This window comes from Panthera tigris, chromosome A1, assembly GCF_018350195.1.
Source record: "Panthera tigris isolate Pti1 chromosome A1, P.tigris_Pti1_mat1.1, whole genome shotgun sequence".
NCBI lineage: Eukaryota > Metazoa > Chordata > Mammalia > Carnivora > Felidae > Panthera > Panthera tigris.
In genome coordinates this window covers 73138909-73163558 of record NC_056660.1, presented here as the reverse complement: position 1 = coordinate 73163558, position 24650 = coordinate 73138909, and the positions used below count along the sequence as shown (strand labels likewise).

The 24650-nt window shown below is 40.9% G+C and overlaps 1 pseudogene; it reads right to left on the bottom strand.

The window, feature by feature from the left end:
• Positions 1 to 6821: 6821 nt before the first annotated feature.
• LOC102968805 lies at positions 6822 to 15305 on the bottom strand (annotated as a pseudogene).
• Positions 15306 to 24650: the final 9345 nt, after the last annotated feature.

Here is a 24650-nt window from a genome sequence, read left to right as displayed (position 1 = left end):
AAAAAGTAAGCAGAATGAATGAAGGACATGCCCACGTAGAAGCTGATCTCTGCCTGATAATCAGCGAGGGAAGTGTAAATGGGACTCTTCCAAGCTGAGAATAACGCTTGCACCTCCCACGTTCTGTGTTCTAAGAGCAAGCATTCTAGAAAAGCTTGTGTGTCCCACACTGGGCAGAGCATTTCTTGTGGAGGACTATGCCTAGTCCTCATGGCCACACTCGGAAGGCATTGTTGAGATCAGGAAACCCAGCCATGGAGGTAACAGGTCCGTGCCGTCACTGAAGTTTTCTAGTTCTGAAATTCGAACAGAATTTTAAGTAAACCTCCTCCATATCAGCCTGTATCCTGCAAGATGGACAAAAAAGACCCGTGCTTAGGAGATCTGGGCTTGGAAAGTAAACAATGAATGAAAGGTCTGAAATGATAAGTATCTGAAGGAAATCTAAGGAAAGTGATTGGCTGGACAATTCCTATATACTCAGATGCCTACATTCACTGCTGAAAACAAGAACCAAGAGAAGAAGTTCTAGGGGTAGCTATAAAATAGGGGACAATAGAAAGGGCTCCAGACAAAGGATTACAGTCATGAACTGAAAGTGATGCCCTGAAAGAATGAATCAAGCTAGACCACATGTGTGGTGTAGGCTCTGTCTGATGGGCAGCACTTGGTGGTGGGTCTTTTAGGTGACTGATCACTAATCAGTTCCCAATGGACACACAACTCAGTCACCAGAAGCGGCTCCTGCCGGTGATGTGAACGTGCAACCTGCCACCTCTTGGATACCTGATCTTGCCCCCATCACCACACACAAAAGTGGAGTCTCTATGGTCCTAACTCTCCACAATGAAGTCATGAGTCAATCCTCTTAGCTGCAAAAGGGAACAAGGAAGTGTGTGTCTGGCATTTTTCCTCCTGCAGCAGGAGACTGACTCTCCTCTACAAACACTCAGAAGATGGGAGTTTCCTAAGCACAGCCAGGAAAATCAAATGCTGGACTGTAAAGGAATAATAAAGCCCACTGCGGAATTGTTTCAATTTATGCCACTTTACTATGGCCTCTAAACACTACACAGATGGTCCCAGAAGGCTCTCTTCACTACATTCCAAAACTCCAGAAAGTTGCAAGATTCCGGGGCTTTCTATGGAAAGTAAAAATTGCTTCCTAAACCTATGTTGCCCCTAGATTGTCTATGTTGGATTTGATGAAATCTCAAGTTCCCAGACTTACCAGATTCTTCCCCAGAGTGGTTGGAAACGTCTCAAACCATAGAGTTGTTTTGGAATGAAATATTCTTAAGGAAATTGCAGGACAAAATATATCCCAAGGTCGTGTCACCATTCAAAACTGTGTCCCTAAATGGTCCCTTGGGACCACACTGCTGCCCTACATCCCCCCATCATGGACACTTGGCCCTACGGGATTACTGAAATCTTGAATACCCTCAATTCTGGGAAGTCCAGTATATTGTGGCCCCTTTTATTTGTACCTATCTGGCCTCATTCCATAGCACTATTTAATTTTTTTTTAACGTTTTATTTATTTTTGAGACAGAGAGAGACAGAGCATGAACGGGGGAGGGGCAGAGAGAGAGGGAGACACAGAATCGGAAGCAGGCTCCAGGCTCTGAGCCATCAGCCCAGAGCCCGACGCAGGGCTTGAACTCACAGACTGCGAGATCGTGACCTGAGCTGAAGTCGGACGCTTAACCAACTGAGCCACCCAGGCGCCCCTCCATAGCACTATTTAAATATAAATGTAGTCATGTTTTAGCATCAGAAGAAACTGTAGATTTAGAAATTGTGTTGTGGTTTAAAGAGTGAGTCATGGTTAAGACTTCCTGGCCCTACCATTCACTAGATATATGATCTTCAGCAAATAGAAGCTTTCTGAACCTAAGTTTCTTCATCTGTAAATTACAGATGCTAACAGTTTCTCCCTCATAAGGCTTTTTGAGAAGATTAACAACACTACATAACGATGCCTTTAGAAGGACCTAAAATGGTTTCTGACATATTCAATGCCTTGACAATCCTATTATCAAAATTGAGGCTTAAGAAGATTAAGTAACTAGTCCAAGATTATAGAGCTATTTATGTGGAGGAGTGACTTTTTCTAAATTCATTCCAAAGAGTTGGCTAAGGACTCTGATGAGCTATGGAAAAATAAGTGAAAACTTAGAGCAGAGGATATAGCAGACAACAAATCACGAGATAAACCCCAGTTTCTACATCTCTAAAATGGGTAGACTGAACTTGATTTCCAGGTTAAGGTGGCACTTGTGTAGCAATTCCTGGTCTTCTCCAAATTTCCCTCACTGAAAAACCTACAAAGACACGGGGAAATTTTTAACATGCCATACTTCCAGGAAATTAAGGCTAATAACAAATCATGGTGGATTTGGGAAGAACTACTCAACAAAGCTGCTGGCCTACATGGGTGTTGTTCCCTAAAATAGAGCAATATGTCCTGCTTAGACAGTGGTAGGAAAATCCCAGACCTCTACCCATTATCCCACTGCCTGTCGCCAACTTAGAGTTTGAGGATCTGCCAAAAAAAAAAAAAAAGTTAATAAAAAAAAAGTGCATCCATTCCCGCCCACCTTGCCTCACCCTACCATGCGCGCAACCTATTTTCATGAGTTGCAAAATTTATGCCCAACTCCCGTGTGGCTACCATCATACTACTATATTCCCACCACCACCCCCCTCCACACACACACACACACACACACACACACACGTATTGGCATACTCACTTCACAGACACTCTAAAAGACCTAGAAGTTCAAAAACCTAATGACCAAGAAGACGGCATCATTTTGGGAAACAAAGGAAGACCATCAGATAGAACAGGAAAGGCTACTTATGCAGAGCCTTCAGTAGCAAGAGAGGGAGCCGCCACAATTTGGGTCTGGCAGAGACTCAAAGGCAAGCACAGGATGGGAGAGCTTCATAGAGGAAAAGGGGAAGGCTCCAGGCGTGCCGCGACTGGAGGCTGCTGGCCTGGGGAAACTGGAGGCGGGCCAGCTAGAACCAGGGTGACCTATGTGATTGGTTAGTGGGCTCATTTGGTAAAAAGTTAGGGAAGCTGTCAGTTATTAAGTCCTGGCCATTTGGGGCCAATTGCTCTAAGGCTTATTGTATAGTTGCTAGAAACTTCTGTTAGGTGTGACTTACAGAGAGGATGCTGGCTTCCTGGGCTGGATACTCTAGATAATGTGCTGGTTTCCTGGGCTGGTTGCTATAGATCTCCTTATATCACCTGGTCATTTTCTATTTCTATATTCAACCTCTCAGCTTTATTATATTTTGGCATGTGCACATAAAGGCAGAGACAGGAGAAGGTCTGGCGTCCAACAGAAGTTCTAGTTTTTCACACAAATGTTTCCTATGAGAAAAGATCCGTGCACAGCCACAGGTGATCTGGGAGTAGCGTTTCTTGATCTTGCAGACAAAGTACTTAAACTGCAGGGTAGGAGAGGAGCCCATCCAAGTCTAAGAGAATGTAACTGGATAATTTCTGCTTTCAAGATACCAGATGATGGTTTTGGTGTGAGACAGGTTTTCAACAAAGCACCTAAATGGACACCGAGCACAGTCAAAGGGAGACTTTGTATTCCATCTGTTGGCAAACACTAAAACTAGACCAATGCCTCCTAAATCTAGACGAGGACAGACTAAGTCCTCATTTTCCTAATGAGTGATTTTTCTGTGGCATAATAAAGGGAGTATCAATTATCTTAAAGACTTCAGGGAATCACATCTCTGAAAACTATTTGCTTAAATTAAAGGAAGAATTTTTAGGGCGTTCTTGAGTGGCTCAGTAGGTTAGCCATCCGATTCTTAGTAAAGCATCCAACTCTTGATTTTTGCTCAGGTTATGATCTCACAGTCATGCGATCAAGCCTCGCATCGGGTTTTGCACCAGAAGTGGAGCGTGCTTAAGATTATCTCTCAATCTCTCTCTCACTCTCTCTCACTCTCTGCCCCTCTGCCCCTGCTTGCTCTCTCTCTGTCTCTGTATCTCTAATATAATTTTTAAAAAGGAAGAATTTTTAGAAAATTCAGATATAGGCAAGAAATCATAGACTCCATTGAAAAAATAATCATATAGAGTAGGCTGCCCTACAAAGAGACCTAGATATGACATGAAGACAAAGGCTGAGATTAAATCTGAGATAAGAGAAGTTCTAGACCCTCCCTAAAACCACAAAAGCAGAATTAAACTCCAAAGGCGGGCATCTTTAAAGAGAAGAATCTGTGTATATGTAGCTCCTACTTAATGGAAAACTAAAGTTACCTCAGCATGCAAAGAAAAAGATAAAATGATACAGTGGAAGGAAAAGTAGCAAAGGGAGGCAAAGAAACTAAAATACGTATTTTTTTAGAAATTAAAAAGAAATTCCCTGAGCTGTAAAACATAAACTCCCCTCTCGTAGATCAAAAGGATTCATGTCATCCCAGGAAGAAAATATAAAACTTGACAAAGACATAAAATTTCAAAGATCGAGAGCAAAATTTCTGGCTTTCAACAAAAAAAGAGATGTCATATCAGCCACATATGTCTCCTCCATCAGACTAGATTCCAGAAGAAAATGGAGTTGGGTCTGTAGAATTGGACAAGAAATCAAAGAATTTCCTACATCAAACTAGCTCATTTATTTACAAGTGGAAGGAAAGATTTTTTTCAGACCTGCTAGGAAAGTGAAAAAATAGTTTTCATGTAGATTGCCTAAAAAACATGTATTTCAGATGACCAAGAATGTAATCAAAATGAAAGGGCCAAAAAATATTCAGGACAACATAAAGAAAAATCTGAGACTGAACACCAAAAAAACTGAGTAGTAAATGAGATCAGATTAATACAACATTGTTAAATTATCTTCTGCAAAATAAGGCAAAATGTAAAAAAAAAAAAAAAAAAATCCTGCTCACTTACTATTAATAATATGAACCAACTAATTTCAGATTTATTAACAACATGGTAAAAGATGTAAAAGTCTGCTGAAAGGATGTTCTAAGTTTAGCTTTACATAGGTCACAGTAAGAAGTGATTATGTTGGGGCACCTGGGTGGCTCAGTCTGTTGAGCGTCCAACTCTTGATTCCCACTCAGGTCATGATCACTCGGCTTCATGGGTTTGAACCCTGCATCAGGCTCTGTACTGGCAGCACAGAGCCTGCTTGGGATTCTCTCTCTGCCTCTCTCTGCCCCTCCCCAACTAGTGCTGTCTCTGTCTCTTTCAAATAAACTTTAAAAAAAAGAAAAAAAGAAGTGATTATGTTGCTGTTCATCGACAATTAAAAAAATTTAGATTAGATGGTGTTTTTGAAAAACTTAAAAGATAATCATTACTGGCATTACAAACAGGATGCACACCTGTTTTCCAAATCATTACATAACAAAAAAGGAAAATTCAAGAATCTGCAAAGAATAAAAATAGTTAATATTTATTTAATTCACTCTATGCCAGGTGCTATACATACTTGCTTTTTTCCCCCTCATTATTCCTTAAACTATTGTATAAAGTACTTGTTTTATTTTCCCTTTTTTTTTTTTTTTAGGGAATGAAATTGAAGATTAGAAAAATATAGTAATTCATTCAAAGACAGTGTTAAGAGCTGGTATTTTAACTCAGAGAGGTGGACTTCAGAGATAATGTGGACCCACTGTCACGTGTTGTCCTCTCTATACGTCTACTGACAGCTTATGATGTGCCAGGAACCATGCCACTAATTCAGTTAACATTTCAATAGTTCTATGAGATAGGCAAGGATATAAAAAGGAGAAGCAGAAAACAAAGCGTTATTAACCCTATCAGTGTACTAGTAACTTAAAATTTATATTGAAGCTCAAAGATTTACGGATTTAACTTTTTATTTATTTTTTTAAATTTTATTATTATTATATTTTTTTTGCTTTTCTTTTGGGTCTAAAACTAGATGATGGGGAAAAAAGGCAAAAATAAATAACCAAAGAGATATACAAGATATGAGATGAACAGCAACAAAAGGAAAGCTTAGGAGATGAAATTAATTCCAAAAAAATACTCAGTATTAAATGTATGAAAAGCAAAAAGAGAATCATCATGCTGTATTGCTGTATTGTTTGTATAAGTTTTATCTATAATTAAGACAAAAAGTCAACAGATACGCACTCCATATATCATAAATATATGGCATATTATAGATAACTCTATTATACGTAACCCTATAAAATTATATGTATATATAATTTTACAAAATATATGTATTTGACAAATGAAATGTAGAAAAAGTTTGTTTGCTGGTCACTGATTCTTGAAATTCAATTCCACATCGATGAAACGAACACAAAATGACAGTCATCGAAACTTGCTAGCCCGCCAAAAACTTAACTTGGTAAAAGTGACCACGTACATATGCTTGAAGGGTCTTCTGACTCTCCGTGTAATTTAACTTCCAGTTTCCACCACATGATGTTCAAGCGCCCTTACGGGTTGGCCATGCACAGTCTAACAGAGAACCAGGTAGATAGTCAAGCAAGAGTTTCTTTTCTTTATTCGACGGTAACAACAAAAGCTGCAGTAAATGGTGACTTTTCTATCCAGGAAGAGTAACTAAAGACAGCTATGAAATCTGCAAAGGAAGCTAGAGACCAGGACAAACAGGGAGGGTGAGCCCAGATGTTGCACGCTGGTCTACGCCAGCAAGGACAGGCAAGCCAGTTACCGACTGCTTTCCTTACTGATGCGAACCGCCAGTTTTTCCTCCAAGAACTTTGTCAATGGTTGCATTCCATCGCTTGTAGTTCAATACAAAGAATTAGGCCTCACAATAAAATCACATTTTTCAGAAGAAATATCATACATTTAGAATCACTGACTGCCTTTTCTTCGTCTTTTTTTTCCTTGAGCGTGTAGGTGTTCGAGTCGCTTGTGTTTCCTCTTTTACACCAGGTACAGGCTATTTGAAAACTGTTTCGTTATCTTTGTCATCAACATTCATTTTAGCCGCTTCAGATTTTCGTTTCTCCAAAACTGTTGGTGTGCAAACTGGTGTGGGGCCCTGGCTAGCCACAGTCTGCTCAGGACTGCTAGGAGTGAATGAATTCTTTTTCTTCTTCTCCTTTGGTAAGACCTGACCTGGCTTTTTGTAGATTTCTGAAGACCAGTGTCTGAAGCATTTCTTTTTTCTTTTTCTTTTTACGTAAAATTAGTGGAGGAAAATCATAATCAATTCCTTTTTCAGCAATTCTTTTCCTGAGTAATTTTTCTTTCTTCTTAAGTCGCTCCTCTGTCTGTAGCTTTTGAAGAAGCGTCCGATTCTGATTATACCACTTCAGTGCTGGATAGGATGGCTTTTTAAATGGAATATGCCACCGTCTGAAAAGTTCTTCATGCACTTTTTCAGGTGGTATAAGATGACACCTTAAGAGCCTTTCACCAAAAAGGTAGTTGTTCATTGTTTCAGCAACTATCTTGGCAGCATTTTGAGATGCAAACTCCACAAAGGCATAGCTTTACTATTTCCAGTCCGTTTGCTTCTGGACGGTCTGAATCTTGTAACAGTACCAAACTGGGAGAAATACGCTGGGATCTGGGTTTCATAAAGTGCTGGAGGTAAGTGGCCCACATAGATTACTCCAGGAGTAAGTTTTGCTTTCTCCTGTCACTGGATTGCACCCCTGCAAGCCTGCACCACCTCCTTCTGAAACTTGGCCACTTCCTGCGTGTTCAGCGACAGAAACAGGGCCTTGGCGACAGCTTCCAAGCCCAAGAGCTCCACGTGGCTCCCCCGCTATATTTTATATTTTTAAGTGATCATATATATACATATACAGAGACAGAACCTTTTTTTTTTTTAATGTTTGTTTATTTTTGAGACAGAGAGAGAGAGCACAAGCAGGGGAGGGGCAGAGAGAGAGGGAGACACAGAATCCAAAGCAGGCTCCAGGCTCTGAGCGGTCAGCACAGAGCCCGACGGGGGGCTTGAACCCACAAACCTCGAGATCATGACCTGAGCCAAAGTGGATGCTTAACCGACTGAACCACCCAGACTCCTCGAGAGAGAGAATATTTTAATATACCAATCAGGTAGATCAAAAGACATAGATAATTAGAATAATGCAATCAAAAAAATCAGTCTAAATCAAGCTGCATTCTACAAAAAAAAAAAAAAATCATCAATAGAAATTTGGCAGACTGATATTAAACTTAGCCAAAAAATCTAAATTCCATAGTTATAAAAGCAGAAATTATAGAAGCCAGATTATTTGATTATAAAACTATATTATAAATTAATTTGTTCATATAATACAAAAAAATTCTTGAATATTAAAAAACTGTCCCAATATTTAATAACAGACTAAAAAAAGAGAGAAATACATTGTAAAATAAATTTATGAGAAATCAAGCTCATATATTTATGTAGGTATATAAAGAAGTCCTAACTGAAATACTAGCAAATTTATAATCCACTAAAATTAAGTACAAATGCCTGGATGCTTTAATAAAGGTTTTAGAATTGAAATGTTATTAACTCAAATAAGGGAAACCTTGTAGTTGCCTCAATGTGGGGTTAAAAAATATTTAATAAAGTTTAATCATTATTCTTCATTTTATAAGCTTTAAAAAGTCTAGGAATTAAAAACATGAGACACAGTAACAATTTCATACCAAAAGCCATTGCCAGTATTAAGTCAATGAGAGTCAACCTCATTAAAGGAAGGCTGTAATCATCATTCTTTTTTAGCATTGTTCTGGATGCTACTACAAATCTAAAAACAGAAGACAATAATTAGGAAGAGAGAATAGTGTCATTATTAGAGACTAATGTGGCTGTATATCTATAAAATCTACATAAATAAGCTGAAAAAACTCTCCTAATTCATAATGTTCAGTCAAGCGGATACGCATAAGATAAATACACAAAATCAATAGTGTTTTCAATATACCAATAATAACCTTGCATTAAAATTTGTAAATTTTACAAGAGTGTTTATTTTTAAACTGTTGACTTTTTTCCAAGGTGCTTCATTGAGAAAATATCTCTTTCCCTGCCATATGTTTTAAACAATGTAAAAGAAAATCTGAATAAGTCATCAGAAGTGTCCATGTTGCTGGATGTGTTAATGTCTTGCAACTTGACATATAGGTTAAACATAATTTCAATTAAAGCCTTAAGCTTGGAATTTAACAAAATAATTATTAAGGATACAAAAATTTGAAAGAATACAAATTGAGGATTGCTAAGAAGCATTGTATACAGGCAAAGAATGAAAGATGACATAATTACTAATACAATAAAATACACTACCAACTAAAATGTTTTCAATTTTCGCAGAGTACATGCAACATATATGACAAATTACAAATTTAGTTACAAAAGTACTAAGATCCTGATAGGCACCTGGAGAACAGACAGAACCAAAAGTTCACGGAAGAGAAGGTTGCAATGGCTAAACATTTGGAGGGGAAAGAAATGCATCATGGCCAGTAATTAAAGAAATGTTTGCTCAACGATGAAATACTACTTGGACCAATTAAACTTGCAAATATGATACCATAACATTGGTAGAGATGTGATAAAACACGTCACTGCCAATGGTAGTGTAGTAACTTTCCGGGTTGTGATCTGGAAATGTGGAGGGAGTAGGGGAGAAAGGGAGAGATACAGGAAAAAAATGTGGAAAATATTTGTCACATCTCAGGGAGGTGAGATTTCTGTGGTGTTTTCTTCTTTCTTTCTGGTGTTTTCTGTGCTTCTCAAATGTTTTATAAGGTGATATAATAATATAAATATTACTTTAATCCAAAAATAGATGGAAAGCTTGAAAGAGATCATCTCTAACTGACTTCCGGTTATGAATGATTCTATTGCCATAACAATGTCAACATTCAAGTTCCCACAATTATTGTCTAAATGTACCTAAACCACTTTTTTTTAATGTTTCTTTATTTTTCAGAGAGAGAGAGACAGCATGAGCAGGGGAGGGACAGAGAGAGAGGGAGACACAGAGCCTGAAGCAGGCTCTAGGCTCTGAGCTGTCAGCGCAGAACCTGATGCGGGGCTCGAACCCACTGACCATGAGATCATGCCGTGAGTTGAGGTCAGATGCTTAACCAATTGAGCCACCCAGGCACCCCGTGCCTAAACCATTTTTAAGGCTATTGATGGTCTACCATGAATTTTAAATCTCTATATCCTTAGTCAAGTTTGATGGTATATTTTCACCTTTCTTGTTTCAGTAAAGTGGACGGTGAAGAAAGTTGCCCACTTCATTCTAAAACTATATTAATATGTAAAGCGTGTAAATAATTGCCCAGAACATATCTGAAAATTCTACTAATTATTTGGAAAGTTTCTGCATACAGCCTGACAATGCAGGGAATGTATAATGATGAGTTGAGAAAGATCCATATCATTTGAGTTTTATAAAAAGGGGAAGAGGGTAGTGTCCATGACTTTGCTTAGACCTGAGAAAGCCTTCTGTTGTGTGGATTTTAAAAGGAGAGAGAAGAGTTAAGTGCTGTCATCTACTCAAGTTCAGGTGGAGAAGCTTAAGCAGATACTCATCAGTTCACATCTATTTCTGCAGAACATGATCATTGATTTTGCCCCTTTTGAAAACAAATCAGTTTGTTGTCGTTATATAGAGTCTTCAGTTATACAGGGAAATAAAATTTTAAAAGGAAAAGTGTACAGGGGATCTGAATGGCAGTCTGCCTCAATTGTGGCCCCCAAACAGGCTTGCAAAAATACATGACTTAAGTAATTGACTCAATGAATTTCATTCTCTGTGCCTGGGTAGACGCAGTCAAGAAAATATTCCCCTTCTCCTCAGTAAAATAAAACTGAAGGTCCAGTGGATGGGTTTGGATTTCATCAAGCCTATTACCCTTATCTCCTCCTTATCTCAGAGTTTAAACCTGAGATTTCTTCATTTTCACGAGTTCACTATTCTTTGGCAATCCAAAGGGAATACCTTCAAAATTTGCTTACCTAGTCCCAGTAAAGGCAAGATTGCTTGGGGGAGAATGTTTCTTAGAATAGAAACTCCATTATTTCCCTCTATTGTCAAGATCATCTTTTACTATAGAGACAAATTCCCAATCTAATTAATCATTACTCTGACTTTCAGTACCTAAAAATTAGAAGAATTTTGCAGTTTCCCAGGTATTTGTAAAACTTGAGCTAGACATACCTAGCGAATTCAGTGAAATAGTTTCTGCCGTCTTGTAACTATTCTCTATGATAAACTGTTTACCTCAGCCACAGGCTTGAGTCAATCAAAATATTGTGAATCATTTGTTGTTGAAATAATTTGATTAATCTCTTTAAATTTCAATCAATCCATAGTGAAATCTTTTTCTGATTTTTTTTCTTCCATCATATTCAATCTTCCCATGTACCTTATTTACTCTGTGTAAATCAGGAAGTCTGCAATGCATCTTAATTCAAACCATTTTGTTCAGGTCTTCATGTCAACAGATGCTTTGAAACCATTATCCTGTCTTAAACTTCCTCTCTCCAAACTGTGAGATCTTTCCATTGCTTTTACAACTTGTTCCTCTTAACCCTTAATGCATTTTTTGCTCATGTTTAACACTCTGTGGATTTCAACCTTTTTCTAAATTCTGAGATGGACATTTTCTCTAATACATTAATTCATCTAGTGTTTCTATACAAACTGAGCATCTGACATGTGCCAAGTCCTGTGGTGGCCCGTGGGAGTGAACAGTGAACAGCTTGTCTCTCACTGTTTGTGTCTCCATGCCCAGACGTCTGATTTCTGTGCACTGACAATGAGTGACTGATTCTGACCCAGTGATGTACTCTTATTTGACTAATCCAGTGACATAGTTGTCTAGGTAATTTCAATACCCTTCAGCTGAGTTTTATATTGGTCCCTATGTGTGTGCTTTTGGTTTCAATACCCAATCATTCTAATTTATCAAATGCAATCACTGATGTCACAAACCCAAAACTTTGTGTTTATTCCCATTTAGGACACATGTGCTGGACCTAATTTGAAAAATAATTTCTGTTAATCTTCAGTACTAGTGCATTTGATTGGTCATTTTGTTCTTGACACACTGTGCTTAGAACCCATATGACAGGTGTGGGCCTTGAGGATGTGGTATCTGAGGCCTATGAGAAGCAAAATTTCACCTTCTTGAGACACCAGGCTTTATCACCTCTTCTGCCTTTTGTTTTGGCCGACTTTGATCAGAACTCATCAAAATGGAAAGAGGAAATATTAAGACAAGTAGAGAAGCCAAAATATAATGAAAACAGACTGGAGAATGAAGGCTCCTTACTCCAAAAAAAAAAGCACCAACAGCACAAAAATGGCTTCCTTAGGGCCCTAATATTTTCAGAATACATTTATAGACTTAGACCCTCTGTTCAGGATGCTTCTCTCCTAATCAATAGTGACACATCCAACTATAATTCCAAATGGGCACCGACTTTGATTTGAGCTCAATGGGACAGAAAACACAAAATAACAGTGGCTGAAGCAAAAAATGATTTATTCTCTCTCAGGTAGACAAAGTATGAGAGCTCCACAACCAGTAGGATCTCCGCCATTCTCACCACATGGCAAAGACCCTGTTGATCAAGATGGCTGCCTCAGCTCTCGCAATGTGTCCGGAAGGAAGTAGAAGAGGAAAGGGCAGAAGTGTATTCTCCCTCCCTTTAGGGATCCTTACTGGAAGATGCCTATACCACTCTGCTCATATTACTTTGGCTAGAATTTAATTATATGGCCATACCAGCTGTGAAAGAGATTAGGGAATTTCATTTTTGTCCTGGGAAATTATGTTCCCAGCTAGCAAGTGGAAGTTCTATGATTAAAGAAGAAGGGGGAATGAATATTGAGGGGAAACCATCATGATCTGCCGAGAACTAATTATTTTTGTTAAATAATGATTTGAATAATTTAATGACACATGAAATCTGACCACCTTTTCTACTTAAGCTCAGTCCAGCTTTCCCTCTGTAAAGTCTGATTCATTTGCCCTAAAAAGCAGCAATAACAAACCATGATTGTAGAAGACATAACACTGAGCACGTTATCTACATTTATCGTGGATCACCTAAGTCTGTATTCAGAAGAATCAGACTAAATCGTCTATACACAGCATTTCACTTAAGAAAATTAAATACTGAGCCTGGGTGGCTCAGTCGGTTAAGTGTCTGACTTTGGCTCAGGTCATGATCTCGTGGTTCATGGGTTCGAACCCCGCATCGGGCTCTGTGATGGCAGCTCAGAGCCTGGAGCCTGCCTCGGATTCTGTGTCTCCCTCCCTCTCTTTCCCTCCCCCACTTGTGTTCTGTCTCTCTCAAAAAAATAAAATAAACATTAAAATTTTTTAAATAAACAAATAAATAAAATACATATTAAAGGTCATGAAAATTGATTCATGGAATCGATTCCCTAAATCTAAGTAATGTTTTGATAAATGCATGAGAATTCGTATCTCTTCCCTGACTGCATTTGAGCATCACCTGGGGAGTTTGTCTTGTTGTTGTTACTATTTGCTTCATTATCTTCTAATAATTCCAATGCCCAGCACACACCTGAGACCAATTAATCCAGAATCTGCAGGGTGTAGGAAAGGGAAGTGAGATCCAGGTCTCTAGCTTTTAAAGCACTTTCTGAAGCATAGGACTCCATCCACAGCAACTGCTAATGAAGTCTTAGAATATAAGCATGAAACGGGCCAGCACCGATGCTTTTAATTGCACTCAAGAGTCAAGTGCAATTAAGAAAACCTGTGATGTGATTGATCTCTCTGTATATGGAAGATTTTGCACTAAATAAAGGAAGTCACTAAGGTGAACTAAACACACTTCTGACTTTCTTTTGAAATCCAACATCTTTTTTTCTCCCCCCTTCCAAGTTAATTATATAAAGCAATTGCAACGATATAACACACAGCAACAAAATACTCTTCAAGTGCAGAAGGAGGAGAGGCTAAGGCCCTCAACAGGATAGAATAGGTAAGATTGGGTTGAGATCCTTCAATGCCTTCACAACTGTTTTAATTCTACCTACTGGTACCAGGTGCTGGCTGCCTCAGAGGTATCTGCTTCTTCTTCAGCTACTCAGACTTTCTGGTTGTTCTGGCATCACTAAGGGAAGGGAACAGGGCAGAAGGACAAAACCTTTCACCTAAAAAACAATGTCGGACACAGTCCTACCACCAGGCTTGAAAACACTTGCAATCCAAGTGTAGACCTCTCTGATTACCAGTACAACTTCTGACTTCTATTTGTTCTCCCTGAGGCTAAGTGTCCTCATCTGTGAAACACAGGCATTTAACCAGTGGTGTCCCGATGCCCTTCTACCTCTAGAATCCAAAGTTTCTACCCCGCAGTTGTCGTACTTGGAAAGAAATTTACCAATTCGGATTTCCTGTCCAGACCATTGCATCAGCCCTCCCTGACCAAGGTCACACCAGAATAGCAGCTTGACTACAGGGCAAATCCTCAATCTGAGCCCTCTCCCAGGTCCTCCCGACGATTCAAATACATTAAGGCATGTGGTCTGAGTGTACTCAGCGTTTACGCACATAATACAGAAAACACCTGGCATGAGTTCCGCCTTCTGTGGCCCCAAGGGGGGACCACTGCTTTAAGCTTTTGAGACTTTCTAAGAGGTATTTATAGGTCATGGGATATATAGCTTTCCAATGGTCCTAAGAACACAGCCAACTTCAGGACGAGTGATACAAGTGCTGATTTTCTAATGGGATAAATCCCATAAAAATTTAGATGCTGGGGCTCAATATGGAAACATGGACTGGAAAATGAGGAGGCTCGTGTCATGGACACGAGACAAGCCTGGGCTGTATCTTGTTCCCAGAATGAAGAACTGTGGATATAGGCAGGGCAGTGCGCCCATAGCCTTGAAGATGGAGTCTAGATACGTGACGTTCTTGCACCGTGTTCCGCCTGTTAAGGAATCTGAGTGACAAATGGCATAAGGTTAATGAGAAAAACACTGAGAGTCCAGGGAAGCGTATATCAGAAACTGGAACACCAAGACTACCCAAAGGCAGGGCCAGATGAAAGGAAGATTGATCATGAGGCTCAGAAGAGGATTAAGTTAAGACGGAGATCTTAGGCAGATGGTACAGCCGTATCCCTCCGATTGCTTCCTGAAGAATCCCGGTTTTGTTCAGGGCAGCACTCAGTGCTGCCGGAAATAGTCTCACAGCTCCCATGCATGAGCAGGGGTGCAGGGGTGGGGAACAGAGTCACGAGATGGTTCTGGCCCCAGGTGAGGGAGGCAGGAACCCGTGGAGACGCCATCCTCTCCCACATAAGTACAGATAGAGCCCCTGAAGGAGGCAGCCTGCTGACTCTTCCTCTCCCTCCAGGCCGGGGCATGAATGTGGAACTGGTGCTGAAGCCTCCGTCCTGCCCGTCTTGCACCCAGGAGGTCACGAGAGGGAAGACAAAACCCGAAAGGTAAGGATAAAAGGGCAATGACAGGAGGACACCACAGAACCACCAGACCATCCTGGACTGGAGCCACAAGAGGAAAGAAAGCACTACTTGATGAAGTCAAATGACAAGCCAACTACCACATCCAATAAGCGCACCAGCTCGTTAATTACAGCTTAATAACATTCACTGCCCCACGGTGCCGAGGAATCCAAAGCATGAAAACTTGTACAATAGAGTGTATCCTGCTCTCCCAACATCTGCTCGCAGGAACCAACGAAACATCTCTTGTCTAGAAGGTAATCTCCCTTGAGATTAAAAATTAAAAAATAAAAATAAAAATAAAGTAAAAGTCTTCAAGAAGGCAGATGAAGACACATGTGACCAAATGCTTAGCACGTCCTTGCCAAGCAGGGGGTGTTTATGCCATTTCCATAAACAATGGAGGAAAGATAGAAAGGGACTAAAATTAGAATCATGCCAGAACCCTGACATTTGAGATGATATTAAAACTACAAACTGGCACTTATAAATGACGAGAAACTCACGGGAGACCAGCACATCTGCCTCGTGTACCTGATTAAAGTTTGAAAGGAAGCATTACGACTCAGCAGTTACACCTAGTGCCTGAAGAATGTCAGATTAGTTGAAGAGAGACAAATAGGAAAACACTACTTTTCTGATTCAGGAAGAGGTACTGAGGCCTGAACATCTGGCTGTGGAATAAATAAACTCCCTTGGGGCTGCATTGTATTTATTGCGTGAAGTGGGTAGCATTTGACTTCGGTGTCGGCTGGCCGGAGCGCATCAGAGATGTGGCTAAGCCTGGTGACATCAGCAGGGCAAGAGTCAGAGTGCAAAACAGAACAGGCCTCCTAGCCCAGGAGTTATTTTTATTAGGAAAATCCAGACCCTCAATGGAGCTTCAGTGCAGAAATGCTGCCAGCAATGCTTTCAAAACGCATTCCAGGGGCGCCTGGGTGGCTCAGTCGGTTGAGCATTCGATTTTGGTTCGGGTCAGGATCTCACGGTTCGTGAGTTCGAGCCCCACATCAGGCTCTTTGCTGACAGCTCGGAGTCTGGAGCCTGCTTCAGATTCTGTGTCTCCTTCTCTCTCTCTCTCTCTGCCCCTCCCCCACTCACTCTCTGTCTCTCTCTCTCTCTCTTTCTCTCTCTCTTTAAAAAATAAGTAAACATTAAAAAAGAAAAACACATTCCCCACCAGGGAGTTTGCTTATGCAAACCTTCTCCTTGTCGTCCAGGGACAATGACCGTGACCCCTCACACATTAATGGTATTGTGAACCCTGGGCAGGGACCAGCTTGCCCAAGTGTGACCCCAGAGCTGACTGCTTGCTGCCTCACCACTGCTGACTCAGGACAGGCCAGCTGAGCAACCGTGGTGTCTGGAAGCTGGGACCCCAGCGGCAAGCCAACCCCGACCGTGTCTCCAAGACACCGCCAACCCCTGACGCCCGCGGTGGATGAATGAAGCCACCTTGCACAGGCACAGGCGGACATCACACCATGAGTGAGACAAGGTTTGAAGGGTTTTTTTTTTCCCCAAAACTGCTAAAAACTTGACAGAGAGTCTCTGGTCAGAAATTATGTCAGGAAGCTGCTACTTCAGCAAAGATGAACAGCACTCCAGAAGGAAATGTGAATTTTAATTGTGACTGTACTAAAGTAAGTGAAGAAAAGCATAGCAACTTGCTTGTCGTTGGGAAAAGGGGCAGAGTGTTGTAAAAATGAGACCAGCTTTGGCTGGAAATCCAACTTTCCTCAAAACCAGCTCTCACCAGCTCAGGGTTTGGCTCTCACCCATTCACCAAACCCCAGAACCCCAGGCTCCACGTGGAAAGGGCATCACCACATCTGCCCGGCAGGGACTCAGGCGAATTAAACGAGACGGCATCCGTGAAGTGCTTGGCACTTTGGCAGTTACAGTGAGTAAAAATTGGGGCATGGTTCTTGTTGACAGTCTCTAAAATGGGGCTGACACTTCCTTCATGAGGAGCATATAGCTTCAAGATTACATTCTATCAGAAACAACAGTTTAATCCATTAAAAGGGGAAGTTCTGACCCTACATCTGAGAAGTACCAATCACACTGACATGGGAAGATCCTGACTTGCCCCAAGCCACAAGCTAATTGGTAAAGACAAAGGTGTGCTAGCAGGTGGGGGGAGGTGGGGGCTGCTCCTGATCCCGGGGGGTGAACCCCCCTCAGAGGAGCACTGATGAGTGTATTTCCCCAGGCAAGGAATCATGTGGGGTAGACATGATAGGGAGTGAGCTAGGATGGGACAAACCCACAGTGTGATGCAGAGTCAGGGTCCAGGGAGAAGAAGGAATGGTTTATCTGGCACATGTGGGTCCTAAACACCATGGGTCTCCAAACAACAAGGAGCACTGTTTGCAGGAAGATCTAGAGAGCACAGAGGCATAGTGTAAGCTCGTCAAGTCATACTGATAACAGGTTCCATTACTGAACACCCACTCCATGTCAGTCCATTTATATTCATTATCTCATTGAACTCTGACAATGAGACTATCAGATAGACCTCGTTCTCTCCACCTGTGTGAAGAAGCACGTGTCCCCAAAAGCTCAGCCACTTGGGTCATGCAAAGCGAACAAAGATGAACCTTTCTTTGTCATGAGTTTCCTTATCCTTTTCAACTTTACATGGAACCTGCTGCCTTTAGGCTGGCTCCTGGCTAGAGTATCTTTATGGTAGCAGATAACTTGGGTCCTTCTACCTTGCTATCTTGGGTCCCATTCATTCCCCAAGCCTTTTGTGATTCCAATTTCCTAACCATAAGTTGCCTCTGTCCTCCCTGGTTCTCTCATGACAAAGATAATCTGATGACTAGATAATTGGATAAATGCAGTGGTCCTAAGGTAAGCAAAGGTAAGACTCTTCCTCTTCTCCTGTAGAAAAAAATAAAAAGCTTTTCCAAGAGTATTTTACAGCAACGCTGGAAGTCTCCAAGAACTTTCCATATGGCCAGAATATTTTTATAATAAAGCTGAGATATTGTGTGCCTTTTTCACTGTTCACCATTCTCCTTGAAGTGATTGACCTATTTTGCTCATTTTTAAGAAAATATCTGCCCAATACCCAAGTCTAAAGAACTACAGTTTGTCTGCCATTTTTTCAGGTCTACCAAAAAAAAAAAAAAAAATCTCACAGCAGCACAAGGTCTGTTCTCGGGACTGACCATCATACTTTGGTACATGGCAGAAGTCAGTATATGTACTTGTCATTTCATTACTAAGGAATAGTTTTAAAAACATGCACTGCACGGTTGAGATTTAATAAAATTAATAATTTTTGCCATTTCATCATGAACCTATTTAAGTGAAAATGATTTTTGTTTCTTTGCTTTTACTGCGTGGGGTGGGGAAGAGTGCCATGACTGTTCAGTTTGCTGTCACTGCCATGATTCACGGGCAGGCACCGACCATTTCATTCACTGCTGGTTTTGCACCTTTAGTACAAGTGCCCACACAGGGGAAAAGGCAGATTTGTTGCCAGTAATAAAGTCTGACCTTTCAAGAGAAAAACAGAAATTTAGAAAATTCATATTGTCAGTGTGAGCTTTTCAAAGCTTAGTTTTTTTCTGATAAAATTAGTAGTGATGTTAACGAAAGTGACTTTTTGATGTTGTGCTAAAAATTTGACAATTGGAAGATGTTTCTAACTCTATGAATCAATATTTTCCAAATTATCATGAACAGTATTATAAAATCATGCATAAGTGAAAGATTTATTCAAAATGCAAGACCATTGGATGTTAGAGTAATAGATCACAAAATGCTCGTTGACATGTTTTCATAGTCCACATCGCAATTAAATTTTTTTTTTTAATCTTTATTTATTTTGAGAGACAGAGAGTGTGCATTGGGGGGGGAGAGTGGGGGGGAATGGCAGAGAGATGGAGAGAAAGAATCCCAAGCAGGTTCTGCACTGTCAGCACAGAGCACATCTCAGGGCTCGATCCCACAAACCGTGAGATCATGACCTGAGCAATCGAGTCAGACACTTAACTGAGTCACCCAAGTGTGCTTAGCAATTAAACTTTTAAAAACTACCATCTGTGGGGCACCTGGGTAGCTTAATCAGTTAAGCATCTGACTCTTGATTTTGGCTCAGGTCATGATCTCTCGGTTGTGATGTCAAGCCCTATGTTGGACTCCACACTGATCGTGGAGCCGGCCTAATGTCTAATGTTCTCTCTCTCTCTCTCTCTCTCTCTCTCTCTCTCTCTGTCCTCTCCCAAGCTTGCCTGATCTCTCTCTTTAAAATAAAAAACATTCTAATATTAAAAATAAATAGAGGCACCTGGGTGGCTTGGTCGGTTAAGGGTTCGACTTTGGCTCATGTCATGATCTCATGGTTCGTGAGTTCAAGCCCCAAGTTGGGCTCTATACTGACAGCTCAGAGCCTGGAACCTGCTTCAGATTCTGTGTCTCCCTCTCTCTCTACCCCTCCTCCACTCCTGCGTGCACACGCTCTCTCTCTCTCTCTCTCTCTCAAAAATAATATTTTTTAAAAAATTTAATAAAAATGAATAAATAGGTAAATAAATCAATAAATAATAAAAACTACCACCCGTCTCACTTGTCAAATTCTGGCATAGTATGAAAGGAGTATATCCACAATTATCTATAATTGCAACACCCATCCCCCCATTTTCCAACTACACATCTGTGTGAGTCTGGATGTTATTCATACACTTCAACCAAAACAGTATATTGTGAAAGATTGAATAAAGAATCAAATATGAGACTTGGCTGTCTTCTATCAAACCAGACCAAGAGATTTGCAAAAATGTGAAACAATGCTCCTTTTCTTGCTAAAATTTTCTTTTAGAAAATATATTTATTTTAAATTAAAATGTTATTTGCATTAAGACACAATATTTATTACAGACACTTAAAATGAATCAATAAATGTATTTAAATTTTCTCAGCCTTAATTCCTTTTTTTTTCCAATTAATTTGTTTATTTTGAGAGAAACAGAGACAGCGTGGGTGGGAGAGGGATGGAGAGAGAGGGAGACAAAGAATCCCAAGCAGGTTTCAAACTGTCAGCATGGAACCCAATGCAGGGCTCCAACCCACCAAACCATGAGATCATGACCTGAGCCAAAACCAAGAGTCCTTTGCTCACGTGACTGAGCTACCCAGGTGCCCCTCTCAGTTTTAATTCCTAATGCACTAAACATCAATAGATACATCCTACATTAACTAAACCTCTTTGGGGTCGTTAAGAATTTTAAGAGCGTAGAAAGGATCCAAGATGAAAAAGTCTGAGAGCTGCTGCCTTGAGTCAAAAAATTATAAGTACTCCAAAAATTAGTGTTTGGTAAAATGGATCTTTTTGTACCTTCCATGAATTATTTGAGAGATGTAGAGTGCTAGGCAAATAATAACCCCCAAAGATGTCCAAGTCTTTTTTCCTGGAACCTGGGAATCTGTTACTTTATGTGACAAAAAGGGATTAAGGTTGCAGATGGAATTAAGGTTGGTAATCCACTGACTTTAACTTTGAAAGATTATCCTGGATTATGCAAGTGGAGGAGCAAAGCAGGAGGGTCAGTGTCAATGTGGCGTAGCCTGAGGAGAATTGTACCAGCCATGGCTGGCTTTGGAGACTGGAAGGAGACACAGCCAAGGAATGGCACAGCCTCCAGAAGCAGAAAAATTCAAGGGAATAAATCCTCCCCATCCTCCCCTGGAGCCCCCAGAAGGGAGCACAGCCCTGCCAACACAATGATTTTAGTCCAGCGATACCCACATAAGACTTCCACCTCCCAGAATGTAAGATAATAATTTGCATTGTTTTCAGGCACTGACAACTTCGAATTTGACCTGAACCCTGTAGTGCGGAAAAACAGATGATGTTAAAAAAAAAAAAAAAAAAAAAAAAATACCACCATTTTATGCTCTGGGAAACAGCAAAGAACCTCTCTTCATCGAGTGACTTAGATAAGACTCAAGGATGCCCCTCTTGTTTCCCAAAGACAAGGCCAGACGCAGACCCTCCAAATCCACATTCTTTGCTTCATACGTGATTCAATGGACTGTTTGTCCACAATGACAATTGGAGCAAAATCCATGTTAACCCAACATCAGTTAAGTTTCTCTCTTTCCTCCAGGTCCCTGAACTTTGACCCACCCTCAACCGGAGCCCCTCTTTCTCTCTTATGAACAGGCTGGCCTCAGGGTAACACATTCTCTGCTCTACTGTCCTATCATCCTGCTGCACATACCCAGTTCTACTAGCCTTATTCACTCCTCTTTATAAGACAGAATACTTTTCCTGCCTGACCTAGAAGATGCTTGCAGATCTCGTGGACAGAATGTTCTCCCTGTTGCAATAGTCCTTCCACCTCTCTTGCAATAATCCTTTTGAATAAAGTGCCTCCTTACCTAAGTCCACATTTGTTTTTTATTTGACCCCATTAAGTGTGCGGTCATTTGTTACAGCAGTAATAGGAAACTAACACATATGCCTAGCTCAACTAACAGCACCTTACCACCTAAAGTCATCGTAAGAGAATGAACAAAGCAGGTACAGGAGAAAATAACATCATTTCCCACTCTGCTGTATTTCCCACTGCATTGCTAGTATGGCAGTGCTCAGAGCAAAGGTGGGGACAATTTGAGATTTTAAAGGAGGTCACCCAGATGAGGATCTTTGATCAATCAGATCAATGATCCCTCCATCCAGACTTGCAGGTGGCATAGCAGGAAGTCTCAAAGAACCATCTTAAATTCCTCAGTGGCCCAGAGTCCCGACGATCACTGTAAGGACCCCTTGACAGTCCAGACAATGGGAGTGCACTTGACCTCTTAGGATCTTCCCTTCTCACACACATCTGCATATGAGAACTCTGCTGTCAGCACGGAGCCCTCTTGGGATCCTCTGTCTCCCTCTCTCTCTGCCCTTCCCCTGCTTGCACTCTCCCAAAAAACAAAACAAAACAAAAATGGACATAATAAAAAAGCAAAAGTTGCAAAATTAATACAACTGATGAAAAATGGAAAGATAATCTTCTTTCAATCATAATATTGTGGAACACTTGAGGAGTACCTACCAAACCTCACGCTGTGTGGTATTTACAAGGATGTTCTTTCAACAAAAAATGACTTTGTTTTCCTGTTTGCGTTATTTCCAGCATTAGGAGATACCACGCAAACAATGCTGATCATTGCTGGCATGTTGAAGTTGCCAAATGAGACCATTTAGTCCTTAAGAAAAAAATCTTTATCTCGAAAAGTCACCCTGACGAACCAGATGGTTGACTACTGTTGGATGCTATTTTAATGTCTCAAGTGCTCATTTTTTTTTTAACTTGAACATTTAAAAATGATGAAGCAAAAGGGCTCCCGGAGCTTCCTTCGCAGCAGGTAGAGCCTGGCTGGTGAACAAGACACACACGTGCACTTGCACACATGCACGTGCACTTCCATCAGTCATCCCCCCCCACCCCCAACACACGCTGCTGTTCAGCAACCGCTATCTAAATGTACAGGCTACAAACTTCACCCACCCGGAACACTCACTACCACGCAAGGAATCCCTACGGTGCTAAAGACAACCACGAAACGTGTACCTGACCCTCCACCTCTTCCACACAGTAGGTACAATCTGAGGTTTCTGACTGATCATACTATAAAACTCAGAGCAGGCCATTTCGGATACGTCATAAAATAAAAAGGTTTACATGGGGAGACCTACCCACAGCTGAGCTCCTGGCCACATTTTATTACTATTTCAGAGCCCAGAAACCTGGTTTGCATTTCCCCTGCAGCTTGAAATCCACAAGAGGCCTTTCCCAGCTGAGTGGCCTAGAGCGGGGGCCACGGGACAGCACACGTGCTCTTTCCCACCAGCCACCTGGCAAAACTGTGACTTGCCCCCATGTGAGGGCTGCAGGTTACAGAGGGGAGTTAGAAAAAAAGCAAAAGAGAGAAAACAAAATCAGGGTGTGCTTTAAATGAACTCAACATGTGCGTGGACAATCATCCACCCCTAGTCCACCTTCGATGCCTGTGGATGCAAAGCATTTCCAACCTGAGCTCCCAGAGTGGGTTTATGGAGAAAGACGGTTTCCTGTTACTTGATGCAAAATTGGGGGGAGCGAGCGGAGATGGAAACCAATTTTTTTTATCAAATTCTCAATAAAAGGTTAAAACCCACTTCAGTAAGTTTAAAATTCAATGAATTCAGAAATATCCTCTTAAAACTCTCCAGCACAGCTCTAACCATTAAAGGTAATCTCTCATATCTGTGTTTTAACTTTAGCTGTCACCAAAGGGAAGTTTCTCTTTCTTTTTTCTTTTATTTTTTTCTGGGTCCAAGTAAAGAAACTTAAGGGGAAGAATGGGAAAAGCCAAGAAGAGAAGGGAAAATGCAGAACATGGAGTAGAAGATAAATTTACTTCTAGATAAAGAGAAAAGATAAAGGTTATTTATTCTCTCATGAAAAATGAGGCTCAAGTAAGAAATTGCTACTGGCTGAGAATTTGAGAGCTAAAGGGATCATTTATTCCAACACTTTCTTTTTTTTTTTTAATTTTTTTTTTAATGTTTATTTATTTTTGACAGAGAGAGAGACAGAGCATGAGCGGGGGAGGGGCAGAGAGAGAGGGAGACACAGAATCCGAGGCAGGCTCCAGGCTCTGAGCTGTCAGCACAGAGCCCAATGCGGGGCTCCAACTCACAGACTGCGAGATCATGACCTGAGCTGAAGTCAGACGCTCAACCGACTGAGCCACCCAGGCACCCCTCCAACACTTTCTTTTAATGAGTGAAAATAATTAGTGACTTATCAAAGACCCCACGGCTAAACTTCTGCTGATCACTCCCCAAACCAGCAGCCAGAAACCTGTTCCGGGTGAGCAAGCGAGCCCTGGTGAGTGATCAAAGGATCACCTACTGGGTCACGAACGGGCTCCTCGGGCTCCTCGCAGACCGTATTTCCCTCAAGGTTTGCCTTGGAAGATATTGTGGGTACACAAAAGCACGCATGGCCACTGGACCAACCCTGAGCAAATTCCAGTGATTTTTTAAATTTTAGTTGGTGTTTCTTTGGGCTTGATACTTTTCTTTCCACCTATCGCTACACCCTGGCAATTAAAAGAACGGGATTCAAGAAACATTTTTGCATTTACTGAACAGCTGATTCTGTCGTTTCA